Genomic DNA, 13,836 nt, shown 5'->3' on the forward strand with positions numbered 1-13,836 from the left:
TGGAAAATAAACTGCACAGCTCCACTCTGCCAATGAGGAGCTGAGCTTCAAAAAGTAGGTAGATATCTACAAGTAGGAAATTGGTTACATTACTATATACACATATAATGCAGTCATCAAAAGGAATGAGTTAGCTCTACAGAAGAACGCCCTTTAAATACTAAATGAAATAAAGCCAACTACAGACCAGCTTGCATATGACCAACTTTTTTTTCTTTTATGAAATCAGTTGTATACGTCCAATTTTTTCATGAACACAGTTATATATGTCCAGAAAAATATCTAGAATGTCCCAGCAACCTATCAGAGATTTGTTCCTTTTGCTTTATACATTCTCTGTTAATTGCCTTCTCTCCTCACTATACTACTTTTTCTTCTGTCAAAAAATAATTGTAGATATTCTATAAAATAGCCACAAGAAAAAGAGGACAAGAAGAAAGGGAAGGAGAAGAAGAAAAAAAAGAAAACAAAACATGCAAGCAATCAGCTGCAGAGAGAAGTTCAATGATCAGAAGAACTATTAAACTCGAAGACACCACCCATGCAGCTTGATTTTACTCTGACACAGCAAACAGCAGCCCTGAAAAGGAAGCCAGACACAACCAAAGATATAAATGGAGTACATCTGACTCTAAAATTCCTATGGAAATGTCAAGAGCTAAGAATAGGTCAAACAATTCTGAAGATGATGAAGGTAGGCAGACCTATAATATCAAGACTTAATACGGAGAGGAGACAAGATAGCAGAAGAGTAGGTGGACATGGAGTACATCTTTCTCCACTGATGCATCAAGAAAACACATTCAGATACAAGAAGATCTTGCAGAACACCAGCTAAGAGCTGACAGGAGCCCCTGACCACCAGAAAGGAATTATAAATCCAAGCAAAACTCAGTAGAATGAAGGAAGGCAGGGAAAAAGAGGAGAGTAAGCAGGACTGGACCTGCACTCAGGGGCTGGGGGAACTGGAGCAGGGGTCAGATGGATACATTAGAGCAACTGTTTGGGACAGAGGGGTAGCATTTGAGGCCGTTGGAGAGTGCAGCAGCTGACCTGTGACAGTGTGAATGGAGTGAGATCCACAAAGCCAATCCTCACCACAGTCCTACATACCCTGGAAAGGGACAGAAGTCCCCTGGAATGCATGGTGGCTGAGAGCAGGAGCTTATGGGTTGGAGTGCAATCTCATGGCAAAGTATACTGTTGACTGCAAGGAGATGGCCCAAGGGGACATGAGGGAGAAGACTGCAGTGGTGAATGCCTTTGGAAGAAAGCTGGGCAATGATGGAGTCAAGGCAATACTTCTGAGTCACTCACAGAGGGTGGAGCCATCACTATAGCCTCTGTCCCCCCATATTCCACCACAAGCAGCTGACCAATAAAGACCCCAGAGAGGGTGGCCCTTTAAGTGCCTGATGCAGTAAGCATTAGAGAAGGACCTTTGAACACCAGATACCAGAGGCTAGAAAAAGACTCTACTAGTACCATAGTTCCTGCACCTAAGTCTGCTGGCATCCCTACACACTTGGCACTGCCAGACTCCCTACAATCCAAGCAGCTGCGCCACCTCCACGCTCAGTCCTTACTGGGCCACAGTTTCCAGAGGCTAGAAAAAAATCCTAAGGGTCCCACATCTCTTGTGCCTGTGGTTGCCAGATCCCCTCTGTACTTGGCACTACCAGGGTCCCTGCTATCCAAGCAGTTGGGTCACCTCCATACCTGGTACTCACTGGGGCAGACCCAAGTCCTCCAGGGCAGCCACAGGAGCAAACTCCTGTGGATGACCCACATGCGGCTGTTGTTGTTCACTTGCTAAGTTGCGTCTGACGCTTTGCAACCCCATGAAGAACAGCATGCCTTCACTATCTCCTGAGGTTTGCTCAAACTCATGTTCACTGAGTCAATGATGTCATCCACCTATGTCATCCTCTATAGCCCCATTCTCCTCCAGCACTCAGTCTTTCCCAACATCAGGGTCTTTTCCAATGAGTCAGCTCTTCGCACAACATAACCAAAGTATTCCTTGGAGCTTCAGGGTCAGCATCAGTCCTTCCAATGAACATTCAGTGTTGGTTTCCTTTAGGAATGACTGGTTTGATCTCCTTGCTATCCAAGGGACTCTCAAGAGTCTTCTCCAGCACCACAGTTTCAAAGCATCAAAAATTAAGGAATCGATCCCATTTACCATTGCAACAAAAAGGACAAAGTTCTTGGGAATAAACCTGCTTAAGGAGACAAAAGAGCTGTATACAAAAAAATGATAAGACACTGATGAAAGAAATCAAAGACAACAAAAACAGATGGAGAGATATTCCATGTTCCTGGGTTGGAAGAATCAATATTGTGAAAATGAATAGACTACCAAAAGCAATCTACAGACTCAGTGCAATTGCTATCAAATTACCAATGGCATTTTTCACAGAGCTAGAACAAAAAACTTCACAATTCGTATGGAAACACAAGAGACCCCTGAATAGCCAAAGCAATCTTGAGAAAGAAGAATGGAGCTGGAGGAATCAATCTTTCTGACTTTAGACTATACTACAAAGCTACAGTCATCAAGACAGTATGGTACAGGCACAAAAAAACAGAAATATACACCTATGCAACAAGATAGAAAGCCCAAAGATAAACCCACACACTTATGGGCACCTTATCCTTGACAAAGGAGGCAAAAATATACAAAGGCAAAAAGACAGTCTCTCCAATAAGCAGTACTGGGAAAATTGGACAGCTATGTGTAAAAGAATGAAATTAGACTATTTCCTAACAACATATACAGACAAACTGAAAATGGATTAAAGATTTAAATCTAAGACCACAAACTATAAACTCTTAGAGGAAAACAAAGGCAGAACACTCTATGACATAAGTCACAGCAAGATCCTCTACTACCCACCTCCTGGAGTAATGGGGGAAAAAAAATTAACAAATAAGACCTAATTAAACTTGAAAGTTTTTGCATGGGAAAGGAAACTACAAACAAAGTGAAAAGACAACACTCAGAATGGAAGAAAATAATGGCAAATGAAATAACTGACAAAGGATTAATCTCCAAAATAGACAAGCAGCTCATGCAGCTCAATACCAGAAACAAACAGCCCAATCGAAAAGTGGGCAGAAGACCTAAACAAACATTTCTCCAAAGAAGACAAACAGATGGCTAATAAACACATAAAAAGATGCTCAACATCACTCATCATTAGTGAAATGCAAGTCAAAACTGCAATGAGATATCTCCTCACATCAGTCAGAAGGGCCATCATCAAAAAAAAATCTATGAGCAATAAATGCTGGAGAGCGTGTGGAGAAAAGGGAACCCTCTTCCACTGTTGGTGGGCATGTAACTGATACAGCCACTATGGAAAGTCCTTAAAACACTAAGACTGAAACTACCATGTGACCTAACAATCCTACCACCAGGCACATGCCCTGAGAACCCATAACCGAAAAAGACACAGGTGTCCCAATGTTTACCTCAAGACTATCTACAACAGCTAGGACATGGAAGCAGTCCAGATGTCCACCACAGATGAACAGAAGCTGTGGAACAGATATACAAAGGAGTATTACTCAACCAAAAGAAGGAATGCATCTGAGTCAGTTCTAATGAGGTGGATGAACCTAGAGCCTATTGTACAGAGTGAAGTCATATCTGAATATCATATATGAATGCATATACATGGAACCTAGAAAGATGGTGCTGATGAACTCATTTGTACGGCAGCAATGGAGACGCACACACAGGAACAGACTTGTGGACATGGGCAGGGGCAGGGTGGAAGGAGGGAGTGGGACGAATGAAGAGTACCATGAAAACATACACAACCACATGTAAAACAGATGGCCACTGGGGATTTGCTGGATGCTCAGGAAGCTCAAACCAGTGCTCTGAGACAATCTAGAGGGGTGGGATGGGGTGGGAGGTGAGAGGGAGGCTCAAGAGGGAGAGGACATATGTATGTATACCTGTGGCTGATTCATGCTGATGTATGGCAGAAACCAACACAATCTTATAAAGCAACTCTCCTTCAATTAAAAATAAATAAAATTTTAAAAAAAGACTTAACGTAGAGACATCCCTGGTGATCCAACGGCTGAGAATCTGCCTGCTGTTTTGAGGGACACGGGCTCGATTCCAGGTCCAGGAAGATCCCACATGTCACATGGCAACTAAGCCTGTGCACCACAACCACTGAAGCCTGTGTGCCCGAGAGCCCATGCTCCTAACCAAAAAAGCCTCCAAAATGAAAATCCCAAGCACTGCAACTAGAGAGCAGCTGCCGCTGGCCAACTAGAGAAAGCCCATGAGCAGCAATGAAGATCCACTGCAACCAAAAAAGAATCATAATAATTTTTTTTTTAAGAAAAAGATTCAATATGGTAATAAACAGTGTGGTACAGATGCCAAAGACATAGAAAACACCAATATATAGCAGGGAAACAGAAATAAACCCTGTAAAACTTAATACCTAATAGAAGTCATACCACAAAACAGTGGAGAAATAATGTATTAGTCAATAACTGGAGCTGAGATAACTGGTTAACCAGATGGAATAATTAAACTAGATTTCCTACTTGATATCACATACAAATACATAAAAAGCAGAGACTTTGCTGACAAAGGTTCATCTAGTCAAAGCTATGATTTTTTTGTAGTCAGGTGTGGATGTGAGAGTTGGACCATGAAGAAGGCTGAGTACAGAAGAATTGATGCTTTTGGACTGTGGTGCTGGAGAAGACTCTTGAGAGTCCCTTGGACTGCAAGGAGATCAAACCAGTCAGTCCAGAGGAAATCAATCCTGAATATTCATTGGAAGGACTGATGATAAAGCTCCAATACTCTGGCCATCTGATGTGAAGAGTCGACTCATTAGAAAAGACCCTGATACTGGGAAAGATCGAAGGCAGGAGAAGAAAGCGTTGGATGGCATCATTGAGTCAATGGACATGAGTTTGAGCAAGCTCTGGGAGATGGTGAAAGACACGGAAGTCTGGCATGCTGCGTCCATGGGGTTACCAAGAGTCAGACATGACTGAGCAACTGAACAACAATCACATACAAAAATAAATTCTATGTGGATCAATTACGTAAAGGTGAAAAAACAAAATTTAAACACTTTTAGGAGGGAATGCAAATCACTCCAGTATACTTGCCATGAGAACCCCATGAGCCGTATAAAAAGCAAAAAGATGTAACACCGAAAGATGAATCCCCCAGGTCGGAATGTGTCCAATATGCTACTGGCTAAGAGGGGAAGACAACTACTAACAGCTCCAGGATGAAGAGGCTGGCCAAAGTGAAGATGACGCTCAGCTGCGGATGTGTCTGGTGATGAAAGTAAAATCCAGTGTTGCATAAGAACCTGGAAAGCTAGATCCATGAATGAGAGGGTAACAGGCAGGAAGGCCAGGGGTCTCCAAACTGAGGAAATAGCCTGCAACTGTCAGACATTTTTATCTCTTTTAAGGGGCAGGAGGAAACAAACTAGCCGTATTTTTTCCTTCTCTATACAAATTTAAAAGGAGTTTCTCCTAAAATACTGTGTTGCCATAATGACATCTGGTTTCTCCTGAAGTTAACTATTCTCAAACCTTGCATTTTTCTTATGAAAAATGCATAACCAATGCATTTTTCTTATGAAAATGTTTGTCTTAAGCTATGCTAATACGCTATGCATTTACCCCAAACTCTGTCTTCAAGTCGGTTCCGCCTCTTGGCTCAGAACCTACTTGACAAACCAGTATGTTATACTCAGATATTGTTTCCCTAATCTATGTAAATTAAACTATTTGTATGGTAATCTGTCCTTCCACAAGATTCAACTTAATCATTTTATGGCCCAGGATGAACCATTTGTTGCCAAGATTATCCCAAAATGCATCTTACGGGTGACGGGCCTGGTGCCATTCTGAGTTTTAAGACATTCCTTTCTTTCATTAACAGACTGCTAGTGACTATGTAACATCCAGCTGAAGACTAGCAGGGGGGGTACTCTTTCTGCCCCCTTCTGATGCCTATGTCAGAAGCTTTCTCTATCTCCTTTATAATTTAATAAAACTTTATTACACAAAGCTCTGAGCGATCAAACCTTGTCTCTGGCCCCAGATTGAATTCTTCTCCTCCGGGGGCCAAGAATCCCGGCCGTCTTTTTTCATTCAGCAACAACCTTTCATGAATCAAGGCAAATTGGACATGGTCCAGCAGGAGACAGCAAGAGTAAACATCGACATCCTAGAAATCAGTGATCTAAAATGGATGGGAATGGGTGAATTTACAGCAGATGACCATTATATCTACTACTGTGGGCAAGAATCCCTTAGAAGAAATGGAGTAGCCATCACAGTCAATAAGAGAGTTCAAAATGTAGTACTTGAATGCAGTCTCAAAAACGACAGAATAATCTCGGTTCATTTCCAAGGCAAACCATTCAATATCACAGTAATTCAAGCCTATGCCCCAACCACTGATGCTAAAGAAGCTGAAGTTAATCAGTTCTATGAAGACCTAGAAGACCTCCTAGAACTAATACCAAAACAAAAATATGTCCTTTTCATTACAGGGGACTGGAATGCCAAAGCAGGAAGTCAAGAGATACCTGGAGTAACAGGCAAGTTTGGCCTTGGGGTATAAAATGAAGCAGGTCAAAAGCTAACAGAACTCTGCCAAGAGAATGCACAGCTCATAGCAAACACCCTTTTTCAACAACAAAAGAGATGACTTTACATATGAACAACATCAAATAGTAAATACCAAAATAAGATTGATTACATTCTTTGTAGCCAAAGATGGAGAAGCTGTTCTACAGACAGCAAAAACAGAGCTGGAGCTGACTGCAGCTCAGATCATCAGCTTGTCATAGCAAAATTCAGGCTTAAACTAAAGAAAGTGGGGAAACCACAAGGCCAGCCAAGTACAACTTATATCAAATCCCCCATGAATATACAGTAGAAGTGACAAAGAGATTCAAGGGATTAGATCTAGTAAACAGAGTGCCTGAAGAACTATGGACAAAGGTCCATGATATTGTACAGGAGGCAGTGAACAAAACCATCTCAAAGAAAAACAAAAGTGAGAAGGCAAAACTGTTGTCTGAGGAGGCTTTACAAATAGCTGAAGAGAGAAGAGAAGTGAAAAGCAAGGGAGAAAGGTAAAGGTAGACCCAACTAAGTTCCAGAGAACAGCAAGGAAGAGACAAGAAGGCCTTCTTTAATAAACAACACAAAAAAGTAGAGGAAAACCACAGAAGGGGAAAAGACCAGAGATCTCTTCAAGAAAACTGGAACTATCAAAGGAACATTTCATTCAAATATGGACACAATAAAGGACACAAACAGTAAAGACCTAACAGAAAAGATCAAGAAATGGAAAGAATACACAGAAGAACAGTACAAAAAAAATCTTAATCACCCAGATAACAATGTTGGTGTAGTCACTTACCCAGAGCCAGACATTAATGAAGTCAAGTGGGCCTTAGGAAGCACTGCTCTCAATAAAGTTAGTGGAGGCTGCGATGGAATTCCAGCAGAGCTATTTAAATTTTTTAAAAGATGATGCCATTGAAGTGCTACACTCAACATCCAAAGTGCCAGCAAATTTGGAAAACCCAGCAGTGGCCACAGAACTGAAAAAGGTCAATCCTCATCCCAGTTCCCAAGAAGGGCAGTATGAAAGAATGTTCAAACCACTGGATAACTACACTCATCTCCCACGCTACTAAGGTTATGCTCAAAATCCTGCATGCTGGGCTTTAGCATTATTTGAACTGAGAACTTCCAGACGTCCAAGCTGGGCACTGAAAAGGCAGAGGAAACAGAGATCAAATTGCCAACATTTGCTGGATCAGAGACAAAGCAAGGGAATTCCAGAAAAACATCTACCTCTGTTTCAGTGACTTCGCTAAAGCCTTTGAATATGTGGATCATAACAAACTGTAGAAAACTCTTAAACAGATGGGAATACCAGACCATCATACCTGTCTCCTGAGAAACCTGCATTTGGGTCAAGACGAAACAGTTAGAACCCTGTATGGAACAACTGACTGGTTCAGGATTGAGAAAGGAGTATGACAAGGTTACATATGCTCACCCTGCTTAATGAACTTATAGGCAGAGCATATAAGAGATACCAGGATGGATGAGTTACAAGCTGGAATCAAGACTGCCGAGAGAAATACCAACAACCTCAGATACGGAGATGATACCACTCTAATGGGAGAAAGTGAAGAGGAAATAAAGAACCTCTCAATGAGATAGAGGAAGGAGAGTGTAAAAGCTGGCTTAAAACTCAATATTAAAAAAACTAAGATCATGGCATCCGGTCCTATCATTTCATGGCAAATAGAAGAGAAAAAGATGGAAGCAGTGACAGATTTCCTCTTCTTGGGTTCTAAAAGCACTGCAGATGGTGACTGGAGCCATGAAATTAGAAGACAATTGCTTCTTGGCAGGAAAGCTATAAAAAGCTGAACACTGTGTTCAAGACATCACTTTGCCAACAAAGGTTCGTACAGTCAAGGCTATGGTCTTTCCAGTAGTCACATATGGTTGTGAGAGCTGGACCATAAAGAAGACAGAGAGCCGAAGAATTGATGCTTTCTAACTGTAGTGCTGGAGAAGACTCTTGAGAGCTCCTTGGAAAGCAAGGAGATCAAACCAGTAAATCCTAAAGGTAATCAACCCTGAATACTCATTGGAAGGACTGCTGCTGAAGCTGAAGCTCTAATACTCTGGCCACGTGATGTGAACAGCTGACTCACTGGAAAAGACCTTGATGCTGGAGAAGACTGAGGGCAGGAGAAGGGGACAACAAAGGGTGAGATGGTTGGATGACATCACCAATACAACTGACATGAGCTTGGGCAAACTCTGGGAGATGGGAAGGGACAAGGAAGCCTGGAATTCTGCAGTCCATGGGGTCACAAAGAGTCAGACAAGACTTGGCAAATGAACAACAAGACGCAAAAAAATATACATGAATATTTTCATGAATTCAAAGCACATAAGAGCTTCTCAAATATATAAGCTATAGAAATATTTGTATATCCTGTCTATGATGTATTGAAAGTGAGTAAAGCAGCCTGATCACTCACCTAGAGCCAAATATCCTGAAATGTGAAGTCAAGTGGGCCTTAGAAAGCATCACTATGAAGAAAGCTAGTGGAGGTGATGGAATTCCAGTTGAGCTATTTCAAATTCTGAAAGATGACTGTGAAAGTGCTACACTTGATATGCCACCAAATTTGGAAAACTCAGCAGTGGCCACAGGACTGGAAAAGGTCAGTTTTCATTCCAATCCCAAAGAAAAGCAATGCCAAAGAATGCTCAAACTACCGCACAATTGCACTCATCTCACATGCTAGGAAAGTAATGCTCAAAATTTCCAAGCCATGCTTCAGCAATACGTGAACCGTGAACTTCCTGATGTTCAAGCTGGTTTTAGAAAAGGCAGAGGAACCAGAGATCAAATTGCCAACATCCGCTGGATCATGGAAAAAGCAAGAGAGTTCCAGAAAAACATCTATTTCTGCTTTATTGACTATGCCAAAGCCTTTGACTGTATGGATCACAATAAACTACGGAAAATTCTGAAAGAGATGGGGATACCAGACCACCTGACCTGCCTCTTGAGAAACCTGTATGCAGGTCAGGAAGCAACAGTTAGAACTGGACATGGAACAACAGACTGGTTCCAAATAGGAAAAGGAGTACGTCAAGGCTGTATATTGTCATCCTGCTTATTTAACTTATATGCAGAGTACATCATGAGAAATGCTGGCCTGGAAGAAACACAAGCTGGAATCAAGATTGCCGGGAGAAATATCAATAACCTCAGATATGCAAATGACACCACCCTTATGGCAGAAAGTGAAGAGGAACTAAAGAGCCTCTTGATGAAAGTAGAAGAGGAGAGTGAAAAAGTTGCCTTTCAGAAAACTAAGATCATGGATCTTGTCCCATCACTTCATGGCAAATAGATGGGGAAACAGTGGAAACAGTGGCTGACTTTATTTTGGGGGGCTCCAAAATCATTGCAGATGGTGACTGCAGCCATGAAATTAAAAGATGCTTACTCCTCGGAAGGAAAGTTATGACCAACCTAGATAGCATACTCAAAAGCAGAGACATTACTTTGCCAACAAAGGTCCGTCTAATCAAGGCTATGGTTTTTCCTGTGGTCATGTATGGATGTGAGAGTTAGACTGTGAAGAAGGCTGAGCGCCGAAGAATTGATGCTTTTGAACTGTGCTGTTGGAGAAGACTCTTGAGAGTCCCTTGGACTGCAAGGAGATCCAACCAGTCCATTCTAAAGGAGATCAGTCCTGGGTGTTCATTGGAAGGACGAATGCTAAAGCTGAAACTCCAATACTTTGGCCACTTCATGCGAAGAGCTGACTCATTGGAAAGGACCCTGATGCTGGGAGGCATTGGGGGCAGGAGGAGAAGGGGACGACAGAGGATGAGATGGCTGGATGGCATCACCGACTTGATGAACATGAGCTTGAGTAAACTCTGGGAGTTGGTGATGGACAGGGAGGCCTGGCATGCTGTGATTCATGGGGTCGCAAAGAGTCGGACACGACTGAGCGACTGAACTGGAACTGGATTGGACTGGAAAGCAGCCTGGAACTCATAAATGATCAATAAGTTTTGTAAAATTAAGGTGGTAGTTGTTCAGTAGCTCAGTCATGTCCAACTCTTTGCAACCCCATGGACTGCAGCACGCCAGGCTTCCTTGTCCTTCACTATCTACCAGAGCCTGCTCAAACTCATGTCCATTGAGTCAGTGATGCCACCCAACCATCTCACTCTGTCATCCCCTTCTCCTCCTGCCTCCAATGTTTCACAACATCAGGGTCTTGTCTAATGAACTGGCTCTTCAAATCAGTGGCCAAAGTATTAGGGCTACAGCATCAGTTCTTCCAATGAATATTCAGGATTGACTTCCTTTAGGATTGACTGGTTGAGCTCCTTGTAGTCAAAGGACTCTCAAGAGTCTTCAACAACACCACAGTTCAAAAGCATCAATTCTTCAGCTTTTAGACAAAGAATAAGGTTAGCAAATACACAACCCATAAAGTTAATATTAACAAATTCAGCTATACTGAAATACAGTAACAAGGTGAAACGTCACTCACAAACTGGGAAAAACTGGTTACAACAGACTTCACCAAAAATATCTGCTGCTCAGAATCCAGGAAGAACTGTTACAAATCCATAAAGATACAAACTACTAACAGTAAAACAGGCAAAATACGCGAACAGACAATACAAAGAAAAGAAAACAGGAATGGCCAATAAAATTATGAACTAACGGTTTAACCTCACTAGTAATCAAGAAATATAAAAACAGTGACATACCATTCCAAAACCATGAGATAGGAAAATGTAAAGCCTGAAGTACCAAACTTTGTAATTACAGTGTATACACAGTGATGGTATAAAAATTAAAGCATATGATCAGAAGCTTTTCAAGTCAGTGGGAAAGAAAAGATACTGATAAACAATGCTAGGATAATTATTTAAATGTTTGGGACAAAAAAAATCAGATCCATATCCCACCAGAATAAATTCCAAATGGATTAAAATTCAATGTAAAAAGGAAAAAAAGAAACTATAAAGATACTAGAAACAGTACAAATACATAGAATATAGATGACTACCTGATCTTGGCTTGGAGAAAAGCCACAGGGGAGAGATTCACAATGAGAAATCACAATGAAAAGAAAATACACCTGACAACATAAAAATTTAGAGCTCCGATGATATAAAGCATTTCATAGATGAGTTTAAGCCAAGATCTAAATAATAAACAAATATAGACAATTCGTTAATATTTTTCATTATGTACAAATCAGTAAGAAATACAGGAACATGTTACGGGCGGAAATGCATTTTAAATATCCTTAATCAGGCTGCTTACACAAAAGAAATACAAAGAGAAAATAAATATATTCAAAATGTCAACCTCATCAGTAATCAAAAAAATGCAAATTTCACCTAACATTTTTTACACAATCATTACCATGAGACTATCAACATATTTTGGAAAAGATGTGACAAAATGGATATTTCTCACACACTGATATTGGGAATATAAACTAGCTCATAAAATAATCCTGGAGACAATCTGATATTAAGAGCCACTGAAGTATTTATACCCTATGACCCATAAACAGCTACTCCTAAAAAACAGCATACAGAAATAATGCAAGATATGCACAAATATGCGTATGCCAAAATGCTCCCTACAGCATTATTTATAAAAGCAAAAAAGTTAGACATATACCCAAATGTCCAATAATAGATAAAATATAGATAAATTGATAAATTATGATCCATTCATAGGACAGTATTTATGAAGCTATTTAAAAATTCTGAAAGAATAATGAAATGAGAAAAGCTTCTACACAGAAGTTATAAAACAAAACTGTATATACACCATAATCCCAATTTCTTATTTTAAAATGCATCAGTATGTTAACAGTGATTATTTCTGACTAGTGGAATTTAAAGTTTTTTTTCTTGTAATTTTTTATCTCTATTATAATTTTTATTATCACAAGAAATATACTCTCTGTTCCAATTGCCTGTTCCCTGACTCCAATATTTCATATTAATAGGCAGAAAACTGACACTGATCAATCCTAACTATTCAACTAGAAAATCAGAGCCCTAAAGTATCACCCTCTTGGTTTAATGAGTAGCAACAACAAAACAGTGACCAAATAAAATGCTGGCAAAGTTAGTTTGGCAGCACAATTCAGAAAAATCATACAAGAAATTATTCAAGAATTCACCCTGGTGAAACTACAGTATAAATTTTTTTTTTTAATTAATTATTTTTTATTGAAGGATAATTGCTTTACAGAATTTTGCTGTTTTCTGTCAAACCTAAACATGAATCAGCCATAGGTATCCATATATCCCCTCCCTTTCGAACCTCCCTCCCTACCCCACCCCTCTAGGTTGATACAGAGCCCCTGTTTGAGTTTCCCGAGACATCCAGCAAATTCTCTTGGCTAGCTATTTTACAGTAATGGACAGGAGGCTTGGCATGCTGTGATTCATGGGGTCGCAAAGAGTCGGACACGACTGAGCAACTGAACTGAACTGAATGTAAGTTTCCATGTTACTCTTGGCATACATCTCACCCTCTCCTCCCCTCTCCCCATGGCCATAAGTCTATTCTCCATGTCTGTTTCTCCATTGCTGCCCTGTAAATAAATTCTTCAGTACCATTTTTCTAGATTCTGTATAAATGTGTTAGAAAACGGTATTTATCTTTCTCTTTCTGACTCACTTCACTCTGTAAAACAGGTTCTAGGTTCATCCACCTCATTAGAACTGACTCAAATGTGTCCCTTTTTATGGCTGAGTAATATTCCACTGTGCATATGTACCACAACTTCTTTATCCATTCACCTGTCAATGGACATCTAACTTGCTTCCATATTCTAGCTATTGTAAATAGTGCTGCAATGAACAATGGGATACATGTGTCTCTTTCAATTTGGGTTTCCTCAGGGTATATGCCTAGGAGTGGGATTGCTGGGTCATATGGTGGTTTTATTCCCAGTTTCTTAAGGAATCTCCATACCGTCTTCCATAGTGGCTGTATCAGTTTACATTCCCACCAACAGTGCAAGAGTGTTCCCTTTGCTCCACACCTTCTCCAGCATTTATTGTTTGTAGACTTTTTGATAAGTGCCATTCTGACCAGTGTGAGGTGATATCTCATGAAACTACAGAATAAATTCTTTACTGCTTTAAGTGACAAATGAAGTATTAAGTAAATTAGTAGGTAAGAATGAAGACTGGTTTAGAGCTAGTATT

At 40.5% G+C, this 13,836-nt stretch overlaps 1 protein-coding gene across 7 annotated transcripts in view; it reads right to left on the reverse strand.

Moving 5' to 3' along the window:
- Positions 1–13,836, reverse strand: part of SCAMP1 (secretory carrier membrane protein 1) — a 151,834-nt gene that overhangs the window by 75,957 nt on the left and 62,041 nt on the right. The gene's annotated exons all lie outside the window — the stretch shown is intronic.

Source organism: Bos grunniens, chromosome 10, assembly GCF_055505025.1.
Source record: "Bos grunniens cultivar Pamir isolate PY7600 chromosome 10, Bosgru_T2T1.0, whole genome shotgun sequence".
In the NCBI taxonomy this organism is placed as follows: Eukaryota; Metazoa; Chordata; class Mammalia; order Artiodactyla; family Bovidae; genus Bos; species Bos grunniens.